Raw genomic sequence first — 24,978 nt, 5'->3', positions numbered from 1 at the left:
TATGGTGAGCACTGTGAACTGTGTAAGACTGTTGAATCACAGACCTGTACCTCTGAAACAAATAATATATTTGGTTTTTTTGGTACAAAAAAAAGGAAGAAGAAGAAGAAGATAGCAGTAAGGGAAAAATGAAAGGGGGGAAATCAGAGGGGGAGATGAACCATGAGAGACGATGGACTCTGAGAAACAAACTGAGGGTTCTAGAGGGGAGGCGGGTGGGGGGATGGGTTAGCCTGGTGATGGGTATTAAAGAGGGCACATACTGAATGGAGCGCTGGGTGTTATGCACAAACAATGAATCATGGAACACTATATCAAAAACTAATGATGTAATGTATGGTGATTAAAGTAACATAATAAAAAAATAATATAATTCTATGAGTGTTATAAGCAACCAATACTATAAGAAATCATACAAAGGCATGTATGAGAAATACTGAGGAATTCTGTTTCCAAATAATTTAGGGACATGGTAGTACAATTTTTTTTCACAGAAGTTAATATATAGAAAAGGGCTGTTTGGATACAATTTACCAGGAATATGGTGTGTGTTTGCACGTGTCTGTGTGTGCACTGAAGGAATTGTAAGAATGGTTGAGACTAAAATAAAATAAACTCTTGCGTCCAGATTGATATATTCGGTAGAGTGGTGATAAGTTTGAAAAAGGCATGTAAAATTTTTTCCAGTTGAAAATGGGTTCTTTTGACACTTGAAATGGAGATATGAAAATTCATTTTTACCTTGGTGAATGGTTGGCAGTGAAGCAAGATTGTTGCAGATCTTTTATCTCTGGGGAGTAGGTGGGCTTGACATCTGGAAGGAAGAGACTAGAGCTCATCACTTGGGTCGAGTGGGAGGAAATGAAAACTCCGAGGTGGGTCAGAACATCTTTAAGAAGGAGGAGGATTTTGGCAAGTGACTAGATAAAGTTCCAGATGGATTGGCTAGTGGGTGAAATACTGCAGATGATGGACTGTGTAGGGGAGAAGGTTCAGTTCAGTAACTCATTGTGTAGAGTCACATTAGGTAAAATTTTTTAAACAATTCTAAAGTCTTTTTTTTTCTATGTCAGAGGAAGTGTAGAGAATAGGAAGGGACACATCTTATTTCCAGAAGTTCTTTCTAATTACCTAGAAAGCCATGTTTATGTTTCCTAAAACACAGTAGTAAGGATCAAACTATCTTTAGTACATAATCCAGGTAAAATCTTTGATGTCAAATCAACCGTTTCATAGATTAAAGTTTGACAAACCACAGTGCTCTGAAAAGACAAGAAAGTATAAATTCATTTCTTTTATTGCTTCTCATGAATAATGAACTCTTAATATTCTTTAAGGAAGGCAGGTGTGGTGAGGAGCACTGGGTGTTATACACAACCAACCCTAATTTTTTAGATAAAGCTAAAAGGACACAATCATTTGCTTGGAGTCAACATATTCCAAATTTCCCCAGAAACTGTGGACTGGCACAATACACAAAGAAAAAAAAGAGAGAAGAGGGAAAGTGACATTTTTCTGATTTCTTGTAATAATAATCTTATATTCATGAGAGACCATAATCTTTCTATAATACTTCAAAAAAAATAAAGAAAAGGGTTTTAGATTATGACACACAGATGACAGCAACAGGCAATGGGTCAATAAAGAGATCTGTTAGATGTCTAACAAAATACTTCTGGCTTTCTTCCTGAGTAAATCCTTTAAAAGAGAAGAAAAACTATTTCTAAATTGATAATTAATCTCAACAGCACTGGAAAATGAGAACAGTGATTGCCTGGCCCAACACACAGAAACAGGCTACACAGGGCATGACTCACAAGGTACCATGCATATACAGCAACCCTGTACCAGAAGATTAGAGATTTGGAGGGATTCCTGTAAGGTAGAAAGCAGGTAGAATCAGATTGACAGGGCAGCTGCAGAGTAACGAGGTACAAAAAACTTACAAACTATCATGAGAGATAGATCAAAGTAATTAAATGTGAGGAGCAGAATGCTACCCAGGGGATCTGTTTGGGTGCCTATAACCTTCACAGGAACTAGACCTTCCTCTGTCTCCTGGTTTGGTTAATCAAGAGGATTAGCAAAGGTATTTGGACAATATCCCAGGTAGCTAGCAACTCTGCAAGAGGAGACAGAGCCCCATATCCAGAAGACAAGCTATAATTATACCTCATACAGGCATATTCTATTCATTTCCCACAACCAATCATGCAAACAGTTCTAATAAAACTTGAACAGCTGTTAGCAAATGAGACAATGAGCAGGCAATAATGAACCACCAGATATATGAAGAAAATCCAACAATCAGAGTAACATAGAAGAAAATTTCCCCCATAAAAATTAGCATCTTCAAAGTAAATGTATAAGCAAGAAAATCCTAACATGAATGAAGAAAGAACATTTAATGAAATATGTGGTAAAATGTAGAATCTGAGGATAAAAAGAAAAGTTAAAAGCTTCTCAAGAGACAAAAACAACTTCCTTGCAAAAGAACAAGAATTAGATTAGAATCAGGCTTCTTCCTCAATAGCAGATGCCACGGCACAAGAGGAGCTTCTCAAGTTCAGGGAATATGGTGGTGAATGTAAGCCTTAACCCTATATCCGGCTAAACAATTAATTGATAGAGTAAAATAGAGACATTATGAACCATCCACACTCATAAATTTCCCTAATCACAGACCTTCCAAAAGAGCACAGGGTGTTATGCGCAACTAAGAATCGTTGAACGCTACATCAAAAACTAATGATGTACTATATGCTGGTTAATTGAACATAATAATAAAAAAAAGAAAAAAGAAAAAAAGATTATTTCCAGCAAAATTAGAAATAAATCCAATAGGGACACCTGGGTGGCTCAGTCAGTTAAGCATCTACCTTAGGCTCAGGTCACGATCTTGGAGTCTCTGGATCAACCCCACATCAGGCTTCCCTGCTCTGCAGGGAGTCTGGTTCTCCCTCTGCTCCTTCCCCCCCATCCCCCTCTTGTGTTCTCTCTCTCTCTCCCCCTCACTCTCTCTCTCAAATAAATAAATAAAAATCTTAAAAAACAAAGAAAGCAATCCAATAAATAGGACTAAATGTGGTAACAGACATATGGTAAGAAAAATGTTGTCTATGGAATAGTTGGTTTCTAATGGAAAATATAATAGTAAGACATGGACCTAAAATCCAGATGCACTGAAACTCAGAGTAAAGGGGAATTTAGAAAGAGAGAAATAAAAATAGGCAGTTCTGAGAAAGAGGAAATTGGTTAGCGGGACAAGATATTACTTAATCCTGGACTTTATAGAATAAGTTGTTAAATTAATGTCACTAACATATCACTAGTCAAAGTTAACATGAGCTGAGTCAGATCTATTATAATGATCAAGATTGACAGATTGCTTAACATTATTCCAATGATGCGGTCTTACACAAGAGGTATCTATTTTTACTATCAGAACTATTTTTGAAGTGAGAAGTAATTTAACAGCTAAATACAGAAGAAAATAGACAGAAAAAAAAGAAAATAGAGCAATAAAAATAAATGAAATAGAATTTAGTGTGAAAACCAACAAATGGAACAAAGAGAAATAATTCTTTTTGACAAAAGATGCACTCCATTAAGAAGATGTCACAGGCATTAATGTTTCTAATAGCTTTTAAAAATTACAAGGGGAGTTAACAAATAAAAATGTCTAGAGAAATTTTGGGGCACCTGGGTGGCTCAGTCAGTTAAGCACCTGTCAGTTCAGGTCATGATGTCAGGGTCCTGGAAGAGAGCCCCGCCTTGGGTTCCACACTCAGCAGGGAGTCTGCCTGAGGATTATCCCCCTCCCTCTTCCTCGCCCCTCCCCCTACTTGCACTCTCTCTCTCTCTCTCAAATAAATAAATCTTAAAAAAATTTCTAGAGAAATTTTAAGACAACTGAAAAACATGATTATATGAATATATGTGTTTATATATATAATTTTATATGAATATATATAACTATTTTATAAACAAAACATTTTTTTCAAGATTGGGGAATTCACAAATTAGCTAGGCACTAAGCCATAGAGGAAAGCAATCTCTATAGATACCAAAAAAGAGGCCATACAGCCTACATTATTATTTTTTAAAATCTCAGTCAAGATATCTACTTACTAATTTTTTTATCATTATGTTATGTTAGTCAGCATACATTACATCATTACTTTTTGATGTAGTGTTCCATGATTCATTGTTTGCATATAACACCCAGTGCTCCATTCAGTACATGCCCTCTTTAATACCCATCACCAGGCTAACCCATCCCCGAGCCCCGCTCCCCTCTAGAACCCTCAGTTTGTTCCTCAGAGTCCATAGTCTCTCATGGTTCGTCTCCCCCTCCAAATTCCCCCCCTTCATTCTTCCCCTCTTGCTTTTTTTTTCTTCTTTTTTTTTAACATATAATGTATTATTTGTTTCAGAAGTTCAGATCTGTGATTCAACAGTCTTGCACAATTCACAGCGCTCACCATAGCACATACCCTCCCCAATGTCTATCACCCAGCCACCCCATCCCTCCCACCCCTGACCACTCCAGTAACACTCAGTTTGTTTCCTGAGATTAAGAATTCCTCATATCAGTGAGGTCATATGATACATGTCTTTCTCTGATTGACTTATTTCGCTCAGCATAATACCCTCCAGTTCCATCCACGTAGTTGACAATGGCAAGATTTCATTCCTTTTGATGGCTGTATAATATTTCATTATATATATATGCCTATATATATATATATATACATACCACTTCTTCTTTATCCATTCATGTGTTGATGGACATCTTGGCTTTTTCCACAGTTTGGCTATTGTGGATATTGCTGCTATAAACATTGGGGTGCAGGTACCCCTTCAGATTCCTACATGTGTATCTTTGAGGTAATACCAAGTAGTGCAATTGCTGGGTTGTAGGGTAACTCAATTTTCAACTTTTTGAAGAACCTCCATACTGTTTTCCAGAGTGGCTGCACCAGCTTGCATTCCCACCAACAGTGTAGGAGGGTTCCCCTTTCTCCGCATCCCCGTCAACATCTGTCGTTTCCTGACTTGTTAATTTTAGCCATTCTGACGGGTGTGAGGTGGTATCTCATTGAGGTTTTGATTTGGATTTCCCTGATGTCGAGCGATGTTGAGCACTTTTTCATGTGTTTGTTGGCCATTTCGATGTCTTCTTTGCAAAAAAGTCTGTTCATGTCTTCTGCCCATTTTTTTTTATTTTTTTATTTTTATGTTAATCACCACACATTACATCATTAGTTTTTGATGTAGTGTTCCATGATTCGTTGTTTGTGCATAACACCCAGTGCTCCACGCAGAATGTGCCCTCTTTAATACCCATCACCAGGCTAACCCATTCCACCCCCCCCCCCCCCCCTTTCATCCCCAGCCTTTTTTTCAGAGTCCATTGTCTCTCATGGTTCGTCTTCCCCTCTGACTTACTCCCCTTCATTCTTCCCCTCCTGCTATCTCCTTCTTCTTTTTCTTTTTTCTTAACATATGTTGCATTATTTGTTTCAGAAGTACAGATCTGTGATTCAACAGTCTTGCACAATTCAGAGTGCTCACCATAGCACATACACCACCCCCCACCACTCCAGCAACACTCAGTTTGTCTCCTGAGATTAATTATTCCTCATATTAGTGAGGTCATATGATCCATGCCTTTCTCTGATTGACTTATTCCACTCAGCATAACATCCTCCAGTTCCATCCACGGCGTTGCAAATTTCTGCCATTTCTTGATTGGATTATTTGTTCCTTGAGTATTGAGTTTGATAAGTTCTTTATAGATTTTAGATACCAGCCATTTATCTGATATGTCATTTGCAAATATTTTTTCCCATTCTGTCGGTTGTCTTTTGGTTTTGTGGACTGTTTCTTTTGCTGTGCAAAAGCTTTTTATCTTGATGAAATCCCAATAATTCAGTTTTGCCCTTGCTTTCCTTGCCTTTGGCGATGTTTCTAGGAAGAAGCTGCTGCAACTGAGGTCGAAGAGGTTGCTGCCTGTGTTCCCCTTTAGGATTTTGATAGACTCCTGTCTCACATTGAGGTCTTTCAACCATTTGCAGTCTATTTTTTGTGTGTTGTGTAAGGAAATGGTCCAGTTTCACTCTTCTGCATGTGGCTGTCCAATTTGCCCAACACCATTTGTTGAAGAGACTGTCTCTTTGCCATTGGACATTCTTTCCTGCTTTGTCAAAGATGAGTTGACCATAGAGTTGAGGGTCCATTTCTGGGCTCTCTATTCTGTTCCATTAAACTATTCTGTTTTTGTGCCAGTACCATACTGTCTTGATGATGACAGCTTTGTAATACAGCTGGAAGTTCAGAATTGTGATGCCGCCAGCTTTGTTTTTCTTTTTCAACATTCCTCTGGCTATTCAGGGTTTCTTCTGGTTCCATACAAATTGTAGGATTATTTGTTCCATTTCTTTGAAAAAAGTGGATGGTATTTTGATGGGGATTGCATTGAATGTGTAGATTGCTCTAGGTAGCATTGACATCTTCACAATATTTGTTCTTCCAATCCATGAGCATGGAACGTTTTTCCATTTCTTTGTGTCTTCCTCAATTTCTTTCATGAGTATTTTATAGTTTTCTGAGTACAGATTCTTTGCCTCTTTGGTTAGATTTATTCCTAGGTATCTTATGGTTTTGGGTAAAATTGTAAATGGGATCGATTCCTTAATTTCTCTTTCTTCTGTCTTGTTGGTGTATAGGAATGCCACTGATTTCTGTGCATTGATTTTATATCCTGCCACTTTACTGAATTCCTGTATGAGCTCTAGCTGTTTTGGGGTGGAGTCTTTTGGGTTTTCCACATACAGTATCATATCATCTGCAAAGAGTGAGAGTTTGACTTCCTCTTTGCCGATTTGGATGCCTTTGATTTCTTTTTCTTGTCTGATTGCTGTGGCTAGGACTTCTAGTAATATGTTGAATAGCAGTGGTGATAGTGGACATCCCTGCCATGTTCCTGACCTTAGGGGGAAAGCTCTGTTTTTCCCCATTGAGAATGATATTCGCTGTGGGTTTTTCATAAATGGCTTTTGTGATATCGAGGTATGTACCCTCTATCCCTATACTCTGAAGAGTTTTGATCAAGAAAGGATGCTGTAATTTGTCAAATGCTTTTTCTGCATCTACTGAGAGGAGCATATGATTCTTGTTCTTTCTTTTGTTAATGTATTGTATCACATTGATTGATTTGCGGATGTTGTACCAACCTTGCAGCCCAGGGATAAATCCCACTTGGTCGTGGTGAATAATCCTTTTAATGTACTGTTGGATCCTATTGACTAGTATTTTAGTGAGAATTTTTGCATCCATGTTCATCAAGGATACTGGTCTGTAATTCTTTTTGATGGGGTCTTTGTCTGGTTTTGGGATCAAGGTAATGGCGGCTTCATAAAACGAGTTTGGATGTTCTCCTTCCATTTCTATTTTTTCGAACAGTTTCAGGAGAATAGGTATTAATTCTTCGTTAAATGTTTGGTAGCATTCCCCTGGCAAGCCATCTAGCCCTGGGCTCTTGTTTTTTGGGAGATTTTTTATTATTGCTTCAATTTCCTTAGTGGTTATAGTCTGTTCAGGTTTTCTATTTCTTCCTGGTTCAGTTTTGGTAGTTGATACATCTCTAGGAATGCATCCAATTCTTCCATATTATCTAATTTGCTGGCATAGAGTTGCTCATGATATGTTCTTATACTTGTTTGTATTTTTTTGGTGTTGGTTGTGATCTCTCCTCTTTTCTTCATGATTTTATTGATTTGGGTCCTTTCTCTTTCCTTTTTGATAAGTCTGGCCAGGGGTTTATCTATCTTGTTAATTCTTTCAAAGAACCACCTCCTAGTTTCGTTAACCTGTTCTACTGTTCTTTTGGTTTCTATTTCATTGATTTCTGCTCTGATCTTTATTATTTCTCTTCTCCTGCTGGGTTTAGGCTTATTTGCTGTTCTTTCTCCAGCTCCTTTAGGTGTAGGGTTAGGTTGTGTATTTGGGACCTTTCTTGTTTCTTGAGAAAGGCTTGAATTGCTATATACTTTCCTCTTAGGACTGCCTTTGCTGCATCCCAGAGATTTTGAACAGTTGTATTTTCATTTTCTTTGGTTTCCATGAATTTTTTAAATTTTTCTTTAATTTCCTGGTTGACCCATTCATTCTTTAGTGGGATGCTCTTTAGCCTCCATGTATTTGAGTTCTTTCCGACTTTCCTCTTGTGATTGAGTTCTAGTTTCAATTCATTGTGGTCCAAAAATATGCAGGGAATGATCCCAGTCTTTTGGTACTGGTGGAGACCTGATTTGTGACCCTGATGTGATCTATTCTGGAGAATGTTCCATGGGCACTAGAGAAGAATGTGTATTCTGTTGCTTTGGGATGGAATGTTCTGAATATGTCTGTAAAGTCCATTTAGTCCAGTGTGTCATTTAAAGTCTTTATTTCCTTGTAGATCTTTTGCTTAGATGATCTGTCCATTTCAGTCAGGAGGGTGTTAAAGTCCCCCACTATTATTGTATTGTGGTCAATGTGTTTCTTTGCTTTTGTTATTAATTGCCTTACATAATTGGCTGCTCCCATGTCAGGGGCATAGATATCTACAATTGTTAGATCTTCTTGTTGGATAGACCCTTTAAGTAGGATATAGTGTCCTTCCTCATCTCTTATTACAGTCTTTGGTTTAAAATCTAATTTGTCTGATCTAAGGATTGCCACCCCAGCTTTCTTTTGGTGTCCATTAGCATGGTAAATTGTTTTCCAGCCCCTCACTTTCAATCTGGAGGTGTCTTTGGGTCTAAAATGAGTCTCTTGCAGACAGCATATTGATGGGTCTTGTTTTTTAATCCAATCTGATATCCTGTGTCTTTTGATTGGGGCATTGAGCCCATTTACATTCAGGGTAAGTCTTGAAAGATAGGAATTTAGTGCCGTTGTATTGCCTGTAAGGTGACTGTTACCGTATATTGTCTCTGTTCCTTTCTGGTCTATGCTGCTTTTAGGCTCTCTTTTAGCTTAGAGGACCCCTTTCAATATTTCTTGTAGGGCTGGTTTTGTGTTTGCAAATTCCTTTAGTTTGTGTTTGTCCTGGAAGCTTTTTATCTCTCCTTCAATTTTCAATGACAGCCTAGCTGGATATAGTATTCTTGGCTGCATATTTTTCTCATTTAGTGTTCTGAGTATATCATGCCAGTCCCTTCTGACCTGCTGGGTCTCTGTGGATAGGTGTGTTGCCAATCTAATGTTTCTACCATTGTAGGTTACATATCTCTTCTCCCAAGCTGCTTTCAGGTTTTTCTCTCTGTCTCTGAGACTCGTAAGTTTTACTATTAGATGTCGGGGTGTTGACCTATTTTTATTGATTTTGAGAGGGGTTCTCTGTGCCTCCTGGATTTTGATGCCTGTTTCCTTCCCCAAATTAGGGACGTTCTCTGTTATAATTTGCTCCAATATACCTTCTGCCCCTCTCTCTCTTTCTTCTTCTTCTGGGATCCTAATTATTCTAATGTTGTTTCGTCTTATGGTATTGCTTATCTCTCGAATTCTGCCCTTGTGATCCAGTTTATGGCAACCCCGAGCTGAGAGCCCGCGCCTCGGCTCCGTCTCTGCAGCCGGCTTCCCAGCTCTGATACCTGGGAGCTCTGCTGCACTCAGGCACCCCCGGTCATTCTGTGACCCCAAGGGTCCTGAGACCACCCTGTCCCGCGAGGGTTCCATCCCCCGCTTAGCCACTGGAGTGACGTCCCTCCGCGGGGCCGACTTCTAAAAGGTCCGATTTTGTGCTCCGCGGCTCTATCACTTGTCAGAAGCAGCTGACGGAGGCCCCCTCCCCCGCCGTCTATCCTCCCGAATATCGCCTCCGATTCACTTCTCCACACGTCCTACCTTCCAGAAAGTGGTCGCTTTTCTGTTCAGAGAGTTGTTGCTATTCTTTTCTTCGATCTCCTGTTGAGTTCGTAGGTGTTCAGAATGGTTTGATCCCTATTCAGCTGAATTCCTGAGACCAGATGAAATCCAGGTCTCCTACTCCTCCGCCATCTTGCTCCGCCCCATCTGAATTTTTATACATATTCTATACCTAATAATTTGGTAGTAAAGTATTACACTCATGAGTTGTTTTGTTTTGTTTTTATAATTGCTCCACATATTATATTTCCCTGTGTTATTTAATATAGCCCCAGTGACCTGGTTAAGATCTTTTGGAAGACAGGTGTGTATCTTAAGTTTTAAAGCAGGACACCCTCACCTCCTCATCTTATATGTGGAGATTATTTAAACCACTACTGAATTACTTATTCTTGTCACTCCGTAGTTTGAGAATATTGATTACATGGTAGACCTGGATTTCTCTTCAGGGAAGGACTTGTTGCCAGTGTGACTGGGAGTGCTGTTGATGAACAGTGTTTAGCTGTCAACAATTGTAGGGATGCCTTGAATACAGAGAATTGCCTTACCCAAGGTCATGATCCTTCCTAGAGTGGCCTACCTTCTCTTTGAGGCATCCCTGACCACCCTAACTAAAATTGCAACTTATTTTCCCCATAGCACTACCCATGCCCTTCTGTTTATTTCTCTCTATAGCATTGCTATATGACAGCCTTGATATTTTATTTATGTGTTATTGTTTTTCTTTCCCCCATTAGAATGTCAGCTCAAGGAAGGCAACATTTGAAGGTTATTTTGTATCCCAAGTTCTCAGAAAAGTACTTGAAGCATAATACTTGCTCAATGATTGTTTATTACATAGTTATGAACTCTAGAGTGAATATACTATGTTCCCATAGGTTCTCTCAACACCCTATGTTGAGAGAGAAGGGTGAAACAGACAATATTCGATAAAATAAACAAAAGCTGTGCTTATATTTTTTTCTCCTAGCTCAGATTCAGTAATAAAAGATGCTTGTCTATAATAATGAATCTCTACTTTGTTTTCCCCTTGGTTATTGATCCATGAATGTTTACTTAGCCAAAATCTAGGAGGAGAGAAAATATGTGTGGCAGTCATTATAGCTCCTTTTTAGCTATCTCTATCATTTACAAAAATGTGTCCACTTTCTGCTTCCTAAATTAGGCTTCAAATCTTCTTATACATATTTGACTCTCTGTTATCTCACAATGTGACTTCACACTCAGAACTCCCTTTTTAAATAAAGACCATTTTTTTTCAATAGGTTTTTCATTCAAAGCCTCTCCAAGACACAGCTTTATAAATTCTCCTCTCTGTCCCTGCTCTCACTACCAGGCATAGCAAATTATTAGCAAATGAGACTCTGCCTCTCTGTCTAATCAGACTTCTAGGTCATTGATCCCAGAATGTGCCCAGCAAAGTGTTCCCTGACTTCTGGGAGTGGGAGTTAATTTAAAATATTCTTGTAAAAAATTTTTATCAGGGTATATTTTACATATAAAATATATCCATTTCAAGTATGCAGTGTAGTGATTACTAATTTAATGAGTGGTGTAACCATCACCATAAATCTGTTTTAGACTGTTTTTATTCCTCCAATAAGATCGCTTTTTCCCATTTACAGTTAATCCCCATTCTTATTTCCAGCTTCAGGCAACCATTTCTGGAAACATTTCTCTAAAAAGTTTGCTTTTTCTAGACATTTCCTAAAAATAGAATTATACCATCTGTAGGGTCTTGTGCCTGGCTTCTCTCACCTAGCATAATGTCTTGAAGTGCATCCATGACATCACATATGTCAATAGTTTCTATTGCTCAATAGCATTTCATTGTATGTATATGCCACATTTCATCTCTCCATCTATTTTGTCTATCCAATGGATGGGCAGCTTTTCAATTTTCAGGTATGATGAATAAGATAACTATGAACATGTCCTTGTGGGGATATATGTTCTCGGTTCTCTTGTGCAGATATTTAGCAGTGAAATTGCTCAATCATATGGTAGTTTTATGTTTAACTTCTTGAGAAACTGCCAAACACTGTCCAAAGTGGCTGTGCCAGTTCCATTCTCACAGCGTGCTTCTCCACATTCCCATCAACATTTGTAATTGTCTGTCTTATTTATTGTAGTCATCCTTGCAGATGTGAAATGATACCTTCCTGTGGGTTTAAACTGCATTGTTGTGGGCAGAGAGATGGGATAAGCCAAGTTAAACATCAAAGACCCTGCTGTTTTTACTGATGTTCACTAGTTTTTTCTAGAATGATCACTATGCAGGTTGTGAGAAGCCTTTGGTTAATTTCTAGAGTTCTGAAAGAATTGATTTTGCTGATACTGTGTTGCTTTTGTGGAGTTTTACCAAGTTCTTACTCTATGGTACCACAAGTCCTGTCTCAAGTCTAAAATATTGTTGTGATGAGTTTTAACCTTATAAAATCTATTCTTATTTAGTGATTTCTTATTTTCCCTTTTATATTATTATCATTTATTATATTTATATTATATTATTTATACTATTTTATATTATTTAACTTCTCAAAATTTAAAAAATTTAAATTTAAATTAAATTTAAATTTCTCTTCATTGTCTAGCCACCATGTGTTAAATACTAGTTTTCTTTTCCACTTGCATGTCATTACTCTTTATCAGTATTTTTTATGATATAAGTATTTTTCTAGTTTCTATTTTTGTTAAAAATGACACATTTATTTATACATTTTTTTAAATAAAGAAAAGTTAGAAGAGCAAACAATAGCCCACTGAAATGTTGAAATGCCACTCAAATACTGTTATCTGTATACTACATTACTTATCTATTTCCCTATTTACTTATGTTTCTGAAGTTTCATGTAGATGTAATTTTTACATGATCACACTGGCCAGTGAATGTAGAGACATTCAATAATCACATGCAAACCTTTTCAACTTCCTGTTATTGGGAAAATGCCATGATGATAATGATAATAGTAATAGAGATAGTAACAAAGACATATTGTTTCTATTATGTAGCAGGTTCTGTCTTAAGCACACACATATATTATGTCCACTCTATAAAGTAGAAATTACAATGGTCTCCATTTTATAGGTAAAGAAACCGAGGTACAGGAGCACCTGGGTGGCTCAGTTGTTAAGTGTCTGCCTTCAGCTCAGGTCATGGTCCCAGGGTGCTGGGATCGAGCCCCTGCCTCAGGCTCCCTGCTCAGCAGGAAGCCTGCTTCTTCCTCTCCCACTCCCCTGCTTGTGTTCCCTCTCTCGCTGTGTCTCTGTCAAATAAATAAATAAAATCTTAAAAAAAAAGAAAGAAACTGAGGTACAGAACAGTTAAGGAACTTGTCTGTGTCACTCATCTAGAAAATACTGTAGCTGAAGTTTTAGCTCCAGAATCCTTATTGTCAAATTCTATTGATTCCATGATTGCATGAGTTAACTAGGACACAGAAGGGTTAAAAGAGTTGTTCGACCAGTTACTGGTAAAACTGAGGCTTTGGTCCACTCACATTCTAGAGGTGACAGAGGGCAACGATTGGGCAACCCAAATATCTGTGGGTTTAAGATGGTTCTTACTGGGAAGAGAGTTTGGGGAAGAAGAGATTCCTATTGTCCAGATTATCTGGACTTAAGCTGTGTTCCAGAGTGTTTCCCTGCCTACTTGTCTATAGGAGAGGGTGATAGACAGTTCACATGTACCCAGCTAGAAGAATATTGCTGTAGCAACAAGAGTTTGAAATTCCAAGATGAGGTCTTAAAACATCTCACCTTAGCAGCAATCTGCCTATGGCAACATCCTAGCTATAGAGGCAGGACCACTCCAAGCCTACAGAGAGATGCTAGAAAAAGTATCCCTATCAACTACCTGCTCGGGCATCTGTGCCCTTCCGGATAAACTGGCAGTCCAGTCTGACTGATATGATACTCTAGAGTCTAGCTACATAATTGATGGCTCTTACATCCTGACAAGTCTGTGCATGATGGCAGCATACACATTGATTATGTCACTCACACATATTGGCCAGTTGAGATACACAGACCTTTCTAGATTACCCTAAGATGACCATCCCAGGCAGAACATACCCTCTTCCCCATCAGAACTCAAGAAAGTCTCGGCCCCAGACAGCACACAAAGTGGGAGAGGTTCAGCTGAGATCTCTCCAAATTTTCTCTTTATCTTTCATCTGCACGAAACTTTTATCTTCATTTCCCCATACTTTGTCTGGGCATAGTTTTTATGTGGTCACTCCAGCCAGTGAATGCATTGACAGGTGACAGGTAGTGACAGCTTATAAGAATTTTCTATGTTTCTAAGCATTTGTTTACTTTAACTATCGATGTAAACTTGGGAATTCCTCAACAGGTAATGTTAAACATATGTCATTGATTTTGAACTCAATACAGTGCATAAAAGTATTTAGGAAAATAACATGAACCTCAGAGTATCACAGGGAAATACTTTGGAAGGAGCTGCTTATGCCTTCTGTAATATGTATTTAATCAGAGAACATTATATAATACTGTTTTAAGAGTTTTATCATTGAGTCTATTTAGTGGTAACTATGGAATAAATGTTCTATTTACCATAATATGTATGACTAAGCAAATTAGACATAATTAACACATGCTAGATAGTATCACTATTAGAATGATATGTTTTATAGATGAGTTAACTTTGTTAGAGGAGACATAAGTGACATTATTTTTTACCCCGTTATAATGTTTCACTGGACTTCAGAATCTGGTAGCAAACTTTACTGGGGGACTTGGTAACAACAACAGAGTTAAGGAAATTGTTCCCCTTGGCTCATCACCCAAAGTACTCTGTAAAAGCATGGTACTGCCCTGCATGTCCATGTAGACTAAATGATGTGGCCATTCTTTCCACTATGCTTGTCCCCAGTGACAATTCTTGACAGCGTCTTTATGATTATTGCATTTTGTCTTATTGTTTATATAGGAGAGTCCAATAGTTTAAGTCTTCAGTTGTGATTCCCATCCAGTAACATAATCAAGTCAGTTTTTTAGAAAGGATACAGGCAATGTTTTTCTTTATCTTTTGCAAGAACACTAAAGAGATCTTCCCAAATATGTCTTCTGTTCTCTATGTATTATTATAATAAATCATTTTCAGATAATTATTTTCCTAAATCTACAAAAAATATTATCTCCCCATGTTACAGAATTGTTGATACACCTTGTGCTGAGGTTTAGTGTGTAGATGGATTTCCTCATCCATGACTGGAGAGATTCCTATCCCAGAGTGAAGATTTACCAACGGATAATCGAGAGAGAAAAAAGGATGAAACACCTAGTTACAGGTGTTTGCTTTTGTGGTGGTTTTAAGATGTAAGAGAAGTGGCAAATGGCAATTCAATGTTAAAGAAGAAGATGTTATAAAAAATGACAGAAACATTTAAAAATCACAGTGGTCTAAGTTCATTTAAAACAATGTTTTACAAAGTGTGGTCCCAAGAACAGCAGTACCTTTTTCTTTCTTTTTCTTTCTTTCTTTTCTTTCTTTCTTTCTTTCTTTCTTTCTTTCTTTCTTTCTTTCTTTCTTTCTTTCTTTCCTTCTTTCTTTCTTTCTTTCAACACATAGCTCCTTCTTTTTTTCCTTTATTATTTATTTATTTATTTATTTGAGAGAGAAAGCACAAGAGGGGGTAGAGTCAGAGAGAGAAGTGGACTCCCTGCTGAGCAGAGAGCCCGATGCGGTACTCCATCCCGGGAATCCGGGATCATGACCTGAGCCAAAGGCAGTCGCCTAACCTACCTGAGCCACCCAGGCACCCAGAACAGCAGTATCTTTCAAGGAATTGTTTCACTTCACCTAAGTTATCAAATTTGTGGGCATAGAGTTATTTATAATATTCTCTTATTACCCCTTTAACATCCATGGAATTGGTAGTAATAGCCCCTCTTTCATTTCCTATCCTAGTAATTTGTATCTTTTCTCTTTTTTTCATGGTTTCCTTGGCTAGGTTTATGCATTTTGTTGATCTTTTAAAAGAACCAGTTTTGGGTTTCATTGATTTTATATAAATTCTTCCTGCTTTTAATTTGTTTCTGCTCTTGTTTTTTATTATTTCTTATTTTCTGTTTACTTGGATTTAATTTGTCCTTCTTTTTCTAGTTTCCCAATGTGGAAGCTTAGGATTCTGAATTTAGAGCTTTCTTCTTTTCTGATAGATGCATTCAATGTCATAAATTTCTTTCTGGGCATTGTTGTCACTGTATCATACAAATTTTGATGTGTTGTATTTTTATTTTCATTTAGGTCAAAATATATTTTAATTTCTCTTGAGATTTCTTATTTGACTAACGTGTTATTTAGTAGTGTGTCTAATCTCCACATATTTGGGGAATTTCCAGCTATCATTCCATTATTTATTTTTAGTTTCATTCCGTTGTGGACTAAGAGCATACTTTATATGATTTCTCTTCTTTTAAATTTGTTAAGGTGTGTTACATGGTCAAGAATATGGTCTAGATGGCTGAATGTTCTTTAGAAGCTTGAGAAGAATGTCTATTCTGATGCTGTTGGATGAAATATTTTATAAGTGTCAATTAGATCCAATTGACTGGTGGTGCTGTTCAGTTCAACTACGTGCTTACTGATTTTCCGCCTGCTGGAGCTGTCAATTTTATCAACAGAGGGATGTTGAAGTTTGTAACAAGTAGCGGGCATGTCTATTCCTTCTTGATGTTCAATCAGATTTGTCTTGAGGATTTTGATGTTCTGTTCTTAGGTGCATAAACATTAAAGATTGTTATGCCTTCTTGGAAAATTGATCCCTTTATGCTGATGTAATGTTCTCTTTATCCCTGATGATTTTCCTTGCTCTGAAGTATGCTTTATCTGGACTGAATATCATTACTCTTTCTTTTGATTAGTCACTAGCATGGCATATTTTTCAACAGTTCCTTACTTTTTAACTTATTTGAGTCTGAAATTCTGATATTTGTAACTGTTTTCTTTCATGGGTCTTGTTCTGATTTTGTTTTGTTTTGTCCTATGCTGTTTTTTCCCCCCCTTTTCTGGTTTAGTTCAGCATTTAGTATGACTCCATTTTCGCATTTCTGTTAGCATATTGATTATATTCCTTTAAAAAATTTTAGAGGATGCTCGAGAGTTTCAGCACACATTTATAAGTAATTGAAGTCCATTTTTGCACAATGCTATAATGTTTCATGGGTAGTATAGATTCCTTGTAACAGCACCCCCAATTCATCCCTCTCATCGCTAGTAATATCACTGTCATTCATTTCACTTATCTGTAAACTGTAATCCACAAATATATTGTTGCTATTATTATTTTAAACAAACTGATGTCTATTAGAGTAATTGGGAGTAATAAAAATAAGATGTTTTATTTTGGGGGTACCTGGGTGGCTCAATCAGTTAATTGACTCTTGGTTTTGGCTCAGGTCATGATCTCACAGTCGTGAGATCGAGCTTAAGATTCTCTCCCTCTGTCCCTCTCTCTCTATCTCTCCCATTGCTTGCACTCACTCACTCTCTCTCTCTCTCTCTAAAAAAAAAAAAAAAAAATATTTTCCCTGCATTTATTTTGTTTTCTCTTGCTCTTCTCTTTGTATGGATCTGAGTTTCTGACCTATACCATTTGTCGTATCTCTGAAGAACTTTCAACATTTTTTTTAAAGGTTTTATTTATTTATTTAACAGAGACACAGCGAGAGAGGGAACACAAGCAGGGGGAGTGGGAGAGGGAGAAGCAGAGGGAGTGGGAGAGGGAGAAGCAGGCTTCCCGCCGAGCAGGGAGCCCGATGTGGGGCTCGATCCCAGGACCCTGGGATCATGACCTGAGCTCAAGTCAGACGCTTAACCACTGAGCCACCCAGGCGCCCGGAACTTTCAACATTTCTTAAAAGCAGATCTACTGGCAACAAATTCCCTCAATTTTTATTTGTCTGAGAAAATCTTTATTTCTTCTTCACTTGTGAATGACAGTATTTCCGGTAAAGTAGTTTTCCTTGAGTCCAGACATTTGTTATAAAGGACAGAATACTATAAGCATATTGCCAATTGATTATCCCGAACCCTCCCCCCACAACACCCTGCCAGAAACATGACAGAATTTTCCTCTGATTTTTGCCTTGAAAAATTTGTGGACTTCCAGAGATAAAACACAGAATGTATGGCAGCCCCTTTCAGGCTGAGCCCAGGAGTTTTTAATCTTTCAAGGTAGTTCAAGATCAGTCTGTAGCAATTAGTCACTTACACTTTTTTTTTTTTTTAAACATTTTATTGTGGAAAGAACATTGAATATGAGATTTAACTTCTTAAACAATTTTAAGTACATATCGCTGGTAACTATAGGTAAAATGTTGTACATTTAAATATTCCAATCCTGTTGCTGTTGCCTATGGCTGCTTCTGATTTTGGCAAACTGTGAACTGTGTATTCCCTTGTCTCCGGTTCTCAGGGCACTGGTTTGCCCTGTGATTTCAACTCTCTGATGATTCTAAGTTGAGTTGTGGTTGTTGTTTTCATTGTTTTATTGAGGAAATCTCCACCACTACTTTCTTTTCTTTTTTATTTTTTTTAAGATTTTATTTATTTATTTAACAGAGAGAGACACAGTGAGAGAGGGAAAAAAGCAGGGGGAGTGGGAGAGGGAGAAGCAGGCTTCCCGCAGAGCAGGGAGCCCGATGTGGAGGCTCCATCCCAGGACCCTGGGATCATGACCTGAGCCGAAGGCAGACACTTAATGACTGAGCCACCCAGGCACCCCTACTACTTTATTTTCTAGAATCTTCCAAACTTTTGTGTCTCAGGAAATGGCTTACAGCAAAGAACCACTTTTCCCCACATGACTTACATAAAACTAACAGTTTACTCTCTTTCATGACTCCTTTAAGACTTATAGATAACCCCTTCCTTAATTATTACAGGGTCAGATACAGACCTCAAAATTCCCATTCTTTGTCTCACAAATGATTAGCAGAAATGTTTGTTTCCTAACACTAGCTAGATACAAAGATAAATATATCTTGTTCAGCTGACTGACTGAAACTCTCTCTGATTATAAAAACATTCTTTATTATATAATTGTCCTACCTATAAATTGTTTATTCCTGCTTATATATGTCCAGAGCAAAACCACCCTGCTAAGAAACCCTGGTATTGAGATCTTGGGTGCTCTCCTTATTGGAATAGCCTGAATAAAATCATGATCCTTACTTGTCTGGATTTTGGTCGTTGACACACCTCCTAGCATGTTTATACATATTTCCACTTGTTCTATGAAATAGTTTTAAAGACTTTATCATTTTAACTTGCTATGAACTTTTCAACCTCCAAACTCTGATAACTTCAAGATATAATAAAACTATCTGGCATTTGCTCATATTATCCCATGCCCAAAATAATCAATCATGCATTATTAGTTTCAAGAAGCAAGTCATGATTTTAATGTCAATTTAGATAAATCTGTGATATTATAAAGAACGACTATTTTTCAAAATGTAATTTTTATTTTGATAGCTTCCATAGAAAATTATTATATTGGGCGCCTGGGTGGCTCAGTCGTTAAGCGTCTGCCGTTGGCTCAGGTCATGATCCCAGGGTCCTGGGATCGAGTCCCACATCGGGCTCCCTGCTCAGCGGGAAGTCTGCTTCTCCCTCTCCCACTCCCCCTGCTTGTGTTCCTGCTCTCACTGTCTCTCTCTGTCGAATAAATAAATAAAATCTTTAAAAAAAAAAAGAAAATTATTTTATTAAGATGGTTTTCCAACATTTTGACAATTTTAGAGTTCTACATGATCTTGTTTTGTTATCCAGTTCAAATCCTAATACCATATTGACACAGAGCTTGAAATAAATGCAAATAAACAAAAATATATACCCTAACTCTAATCACACATGCTTTTAGGATGCTCATAAATGATGCCTCTTGAAAACTTATGTTCTGAGAACCACAGATTTTGATAGTCAGATTCAATTACATCCTATCCTTGGCAGTATACATTCTTCTAACAGGATGTTAAAATGAAAACCTTTCTGTTCTAGTTCTGGCTGAGACTTCAAATTCCACAAAGAAAACAATAGGGAGTAAGGGCTTCCACATTCCACACTGAGATGATATACTGCCTAGGTTGGGCTAGCAAAGAAAACAGCAAGGAAACAAAAATGAAAACTGTTCTTTTTCTTTTTCTGAACTCTAGTTAAATATTTATCAGAGTATAAAAGTTCTGAGGTTGAAGAAATATATTTTTGTCTTTAGATAAAGTTGTTGAACTGCTCTGGCATTCTTTTTCCCTTCCCTCTACTCAGAGTCAGAAAAGCAAGGATGATATTTTATTCTTTTTTTTTCTTTCATTTTTTAAAATTTAAATTCAATTAATTAACATACAATGTATTATAGGTTTCAGAGGTAGAGGCCAGTGATTCATCAATCTTATATAGTACCCAGTGCTCATTACATCACGTGCCCTGCTTAATGCCCATCACCCAGTTACTTCATCCCCCTTCCCACCTCCCCTCCAACAACCCTCAGTTTGTTTCCTATGATTAAGAGTCTCTTGTGGCTTGTCTCCCTCTCTGGTTTCGTCTTGTTTTATTTTTTCCTCTCTTCCCCTATAATCCTATTAACTGAAGTCACTCAGAAGAGTTTTAACCTAACCATTTGGAGACCTTGATATACATACATATATATATATATGCTCTGGAGTGAGAGAAGAGCATGCAAGTGCCTGAGGAATCTCTGAGAGAGACAGAGAGAGAGAGAGAGAGAGAGAGAGAGAGAGAGATGACATAGCCATCACATATATCCTGCAATAATAAATGGGTATTTTCTGTAATCTACACTATGCAAAATGAGAAAGAGCTGGCCAGGAATAGATTTAAAAAGGACCATTTGCAGGTTTGATATTACCCCAATGAAATGGGTACACTTTGAGAAATCCAAGGAGGAAGGAGGAGGCTTGAGTTGGTGGGGGCAAAGGACACACAAAAAGATGCTATTACCCAAGTAACTGGAAGTACAATAGAACATTCCAAGAGAGGAGTCAAATTTAAACATTTGCTAAAGCAAAATCATAACAGTACTAGATAAGTAAAATTATTCCTCCCCCTTCCTCCCTTTTCTTCCAAATTTTTTCACCCTGAAGAGGATAGAAATGTGAGTTAGCAAGCTGAGGGTGGGGAATAGAGAAGAAAAGAAGCAATGGTTGGCAAAATAGAGAAAATGAAGGCACATTCCCTTACTTCAGGCTCCATACCTGAATAGGTGCAACAAGGGAGAAGTAGAGAGATCACTGATTCTAAATGAAATTGGGCTTTGACAAGTATATGGGTCTGGACATTTTAACTACTGAAATAAGACCAGATAAAGACACCTAAGAGCTCCCTTAGATGTCACCAAAGGACAGGACATAACTAGCCCCATGGAAAAGTTTTGAACAGGCAAAGGGGACATAGTAGACAATTGTTTTCTGCCTGTACCATATGGAGATGTTCTCTTAGTGTAAAGTTATAGGAAATTGCTGGCATTTAGCACCATCGAAAATCAGGGTCCATTTTAATCATAAACTACCTTCATGAACATATCCATTAACTTCAAGACACAGTTTAAGTCTCCTATCTCCTAAACTGCCCGAGTACGCAATGATATCAAATTCTTGGAACTCTTATAACACAGATTTCTTCCACTTTCTCTTTTGAGTTTAGTATAAAATATCTTATGTTGATTTTTTTTACTGCTTTAATAAGATGTAGCTGACCTACAATATAAATGGAAAACAGAGAGAGAGAGAGAGACCTGGAGACCTAATGGTATAGATTCTAGTCCAGGTCTGAAGACTTGAGTCTCAGGAGATTTAGGGCAGGAGATCAATGTCCTAGTTCAAAGAGGCCTTTTTTTTGTTCTATTCAAGCCTTTGATGGACTGGATGATATCTACATTGTGCAGGGACATCTGCTTTACTCATGCTAAATGCTAATTTCTTCTAGAAACACCCTCACAAACACACCCAGAAATAATGTTTAATCAGCTACCTGGGCATTCCATGGCCTAGTCAAGGTGACACATAAAATCAACCATCACAGGAATCATTCACTATGAGCCCCTTTTTATCTGGCATCTTATACTCAACATAATTATTTTGATATTCATCCATATTGCAGTGTAGAATTCCATTGCGTGGATATTCTACAATTTATTCATTCACCTTTTGATGGACATTTGAGTTGTTTTCAAGTTACTACTATGAATAAAGCTGCTGTGAGTATTTGTGTACAGTTTTTATATGGACATCTGCTTTTTTTTTTCTCTTGGATAAATGCCTAGTTGTTAAATAGCTAGATCATAACATAAGTGTGTGTTTAACATTCTAAGAAACTTCCACACAGTTTTATCAAGTGATTGTACAACTTTTATATTCCCACCTGCCATGCATGACAGTTCTAATTACTTCAATTTCTTACCAATACTTGTTGTTATCTGACTTTTTAATTTTACCCATTCTATGAGTATATAGTGGTATCTTGGTGTAGTGTTAATTTCCTTAATGACCCATGATGTTGGGCATCTTTTTATATGCTTATTTGCCATCAATTAGAATTACAGCTAATAACCCAAAAAGGATATAAAATGGAATCATGAAAATACTCAACCTGAGGGGCATTTTGGTGGCTCAGCAGTTAAGCATCTGACTTGGCTCAGGTCATGATCTCAGGGTCCTGGGATCAAACCCTGCCTCAGGCTCCACACTCAGCAGGGAGTCTGCTTGTTCCTCTGCCCCATCCCCAATTATTCTCTCTCTATCTCTCTCTCTCAAATAAATAAATAAAATCTTAAAAAAAAATACTCAACCTGAAAGAAGCAACAAAAAAAAGGACAGTTAGAAAACAAATAAGAAGGAAGTCATTTAGTTAATAATATCAATAATCACATTCAATATAAATGGTCTAAACACTCCAATCAAAAGACAGAGATTGTTAGATTGGATAAAATCCAACTATTGTGACCTAAAAGAAACCCACTTTAAATATAAAGACATTAATGGGTAAAAGTTAGTGGGGTGGGAGAAGATACCATATTAACATTAGTGAAAACAATGCTAAACTGGCTATAATAATTTCAGACATAACGGATTTCAAAATAATAATATTAAAAGAGTTAAAGATAGTCATTTCCTAATGATAAAGGGAATCATTTCATCCAGCCCTAGGATACTAAATGTATGTGCAACCAAGTAACAGAGCTTCAAAAAACATGGAAAATGAACTGATAGTACTACAAGAAAAAATATAGAGAAATCCACACATGTAGGGCCAGATTGCATCCTTCTCTCAGTGATTGATAAATCAAATTTGGTGTCCTTAAGGATACTAAAAACATGAACAAAACTACTAGTCAACATGAACTAATTGATAATTATGGGTCCCTCCATTTAACAACAGAATACACACTCATTTCAAGTACACACATTTCAAGTACACATTTCTTTTTCTTTTTAATGATTGATTGATTTTTTTATTCATTTATTTATTTAAGAGAGAGAGGGAGACAGAGAGTGTGTATGTGTGCACAGGAGTTTGGGGGGAAGGGCAAAGGGAGAAAATCTTCAAGCAGACTCCCTACTGAGCGTGGAGCCTGATGCAGGGCTCAATCCCACAACCCATGAGATCATGTCCTGAACTGAAACCAAGAGTTGGTCACTCAACCAACTGAGCCACCCAAGCGCCCCTCAAGTACAAATTTCAAGTGCACAAGAAAGGTGTATTACCGAGCAAGGCTATATTCTGAGCCAGAAAAGAAGTCTTAAGTTAAAAGGTCTCAGATTAAACAAAAGATGTTCTCTGACCAAAATGGAATTAAATTAGTAACTAGTAACAATGAGATACTGGGAAAATCTTCAAATATTTGGAAACTACAAGATAAATTTTTAAATAGCCCATGGGGAAAAGAACACAGGAAAAATAAATTAGAAAGTTTTTTGAGCTGAATAAAAATGAAACACAACATATCAAATTTTTTAGGATGCAGTTAAAACTGTACTTAGAAACAAAATTATAGCACAAAATTATAGCACTAAAAGCCTATAAAAAAGAAGAAAATTATCAAATTAGTTCTTTAATCTTCTGTTAAGAAACACAAAGTCCTAGAAAATTAATCCCAAAAGAGACAGAAGAACTGACAAATAAATGTGAGAAGTAGAAATAAATAGAAATAGAAAAACAATATGGAAAAATAAAAGTGAAAGCTGCTTCTTTGAGGGTACCAATAAAACTGATAAACCTCTAACCAGATTGATAAAGAAAATAGGAGACCAAGTTAGGAATGGTATCACTCCAAACTTCATTCACATTCAAAGGCTAATAATAAGGGAGGGGCACCTGGGTGGCTGGGTCAGTCAATTTTTCAACTCAGGTCATGATCTCAGGGTCATGAGATTGAGCCCCACTTCGGGCTCTGTGCTGGGCATGGGGTCTGCTTAAGATTCTCTCTCCCTGGGTGCCTGGGTGGCTCAGTTGGTTAAGCGACTGCCTTCGGCTCAGGTCATGATCCTGGAGTCCCGGGATCGAGTCCCGCATCGGGCTCTCTGCTCAGCAGGGAGTCTGCTTCTCCCTCTGACCCAACCCCCTCTCATGCTCTCTCTCTCTCTCTCTCTCATTCTCTCTCTCAAATAAATAAATAAAATCTTTAAAAAAAAGCTTCTCTCTCCCTCTCCCTCTACCCCCAACCTCCAACTCGTGCTCTCTCTCTAAAAATTTTTTTTAAAAAATTAAAAAAATTTTAAAAACCCATGAAGGATAATAAGGGTATGTAATAATGAATGTTATGCCAATAAATTTGGCAATTCAGATGAAATGGAAAGCTTCCTTAAAAGACACAAACCGACAAAATTCACTCAAAAATAGGTCATTTGAATAGGCCTACATTTAAGAAGTTGAATTATTAGTTAAAGGCTTCCTATAAAGAAAAATCTAAGATTTTTCTAGCTTCACTAGAAAATTCTACAAAACATTTAAGGAGAGAATAATACCAATTCTACCAAGTCTTCAAGAAAGTTGAGGAGAAAGGAATACCTCCCAACTCTATA

Source organism: Callorhinus ursinus, unplaced genomic scaffold, assembly GCF_003265705.2.
Source record: "Callorhinus ursinus isolate GAN/ISIS: 27379988/994484 unplaced genomic scaffold, GSC_fseal_2.0 scaffold12, whole genome shotgun sequence".
Lineage (NCBI taxonomy): Eukaryota > Metazoa > Chordata > Mammalia > Carnivora > Otariidae > Callorhinus > Callorhinus ursinus.
This window is presented reverse-complemented; position numbering follows the sequence as displayed.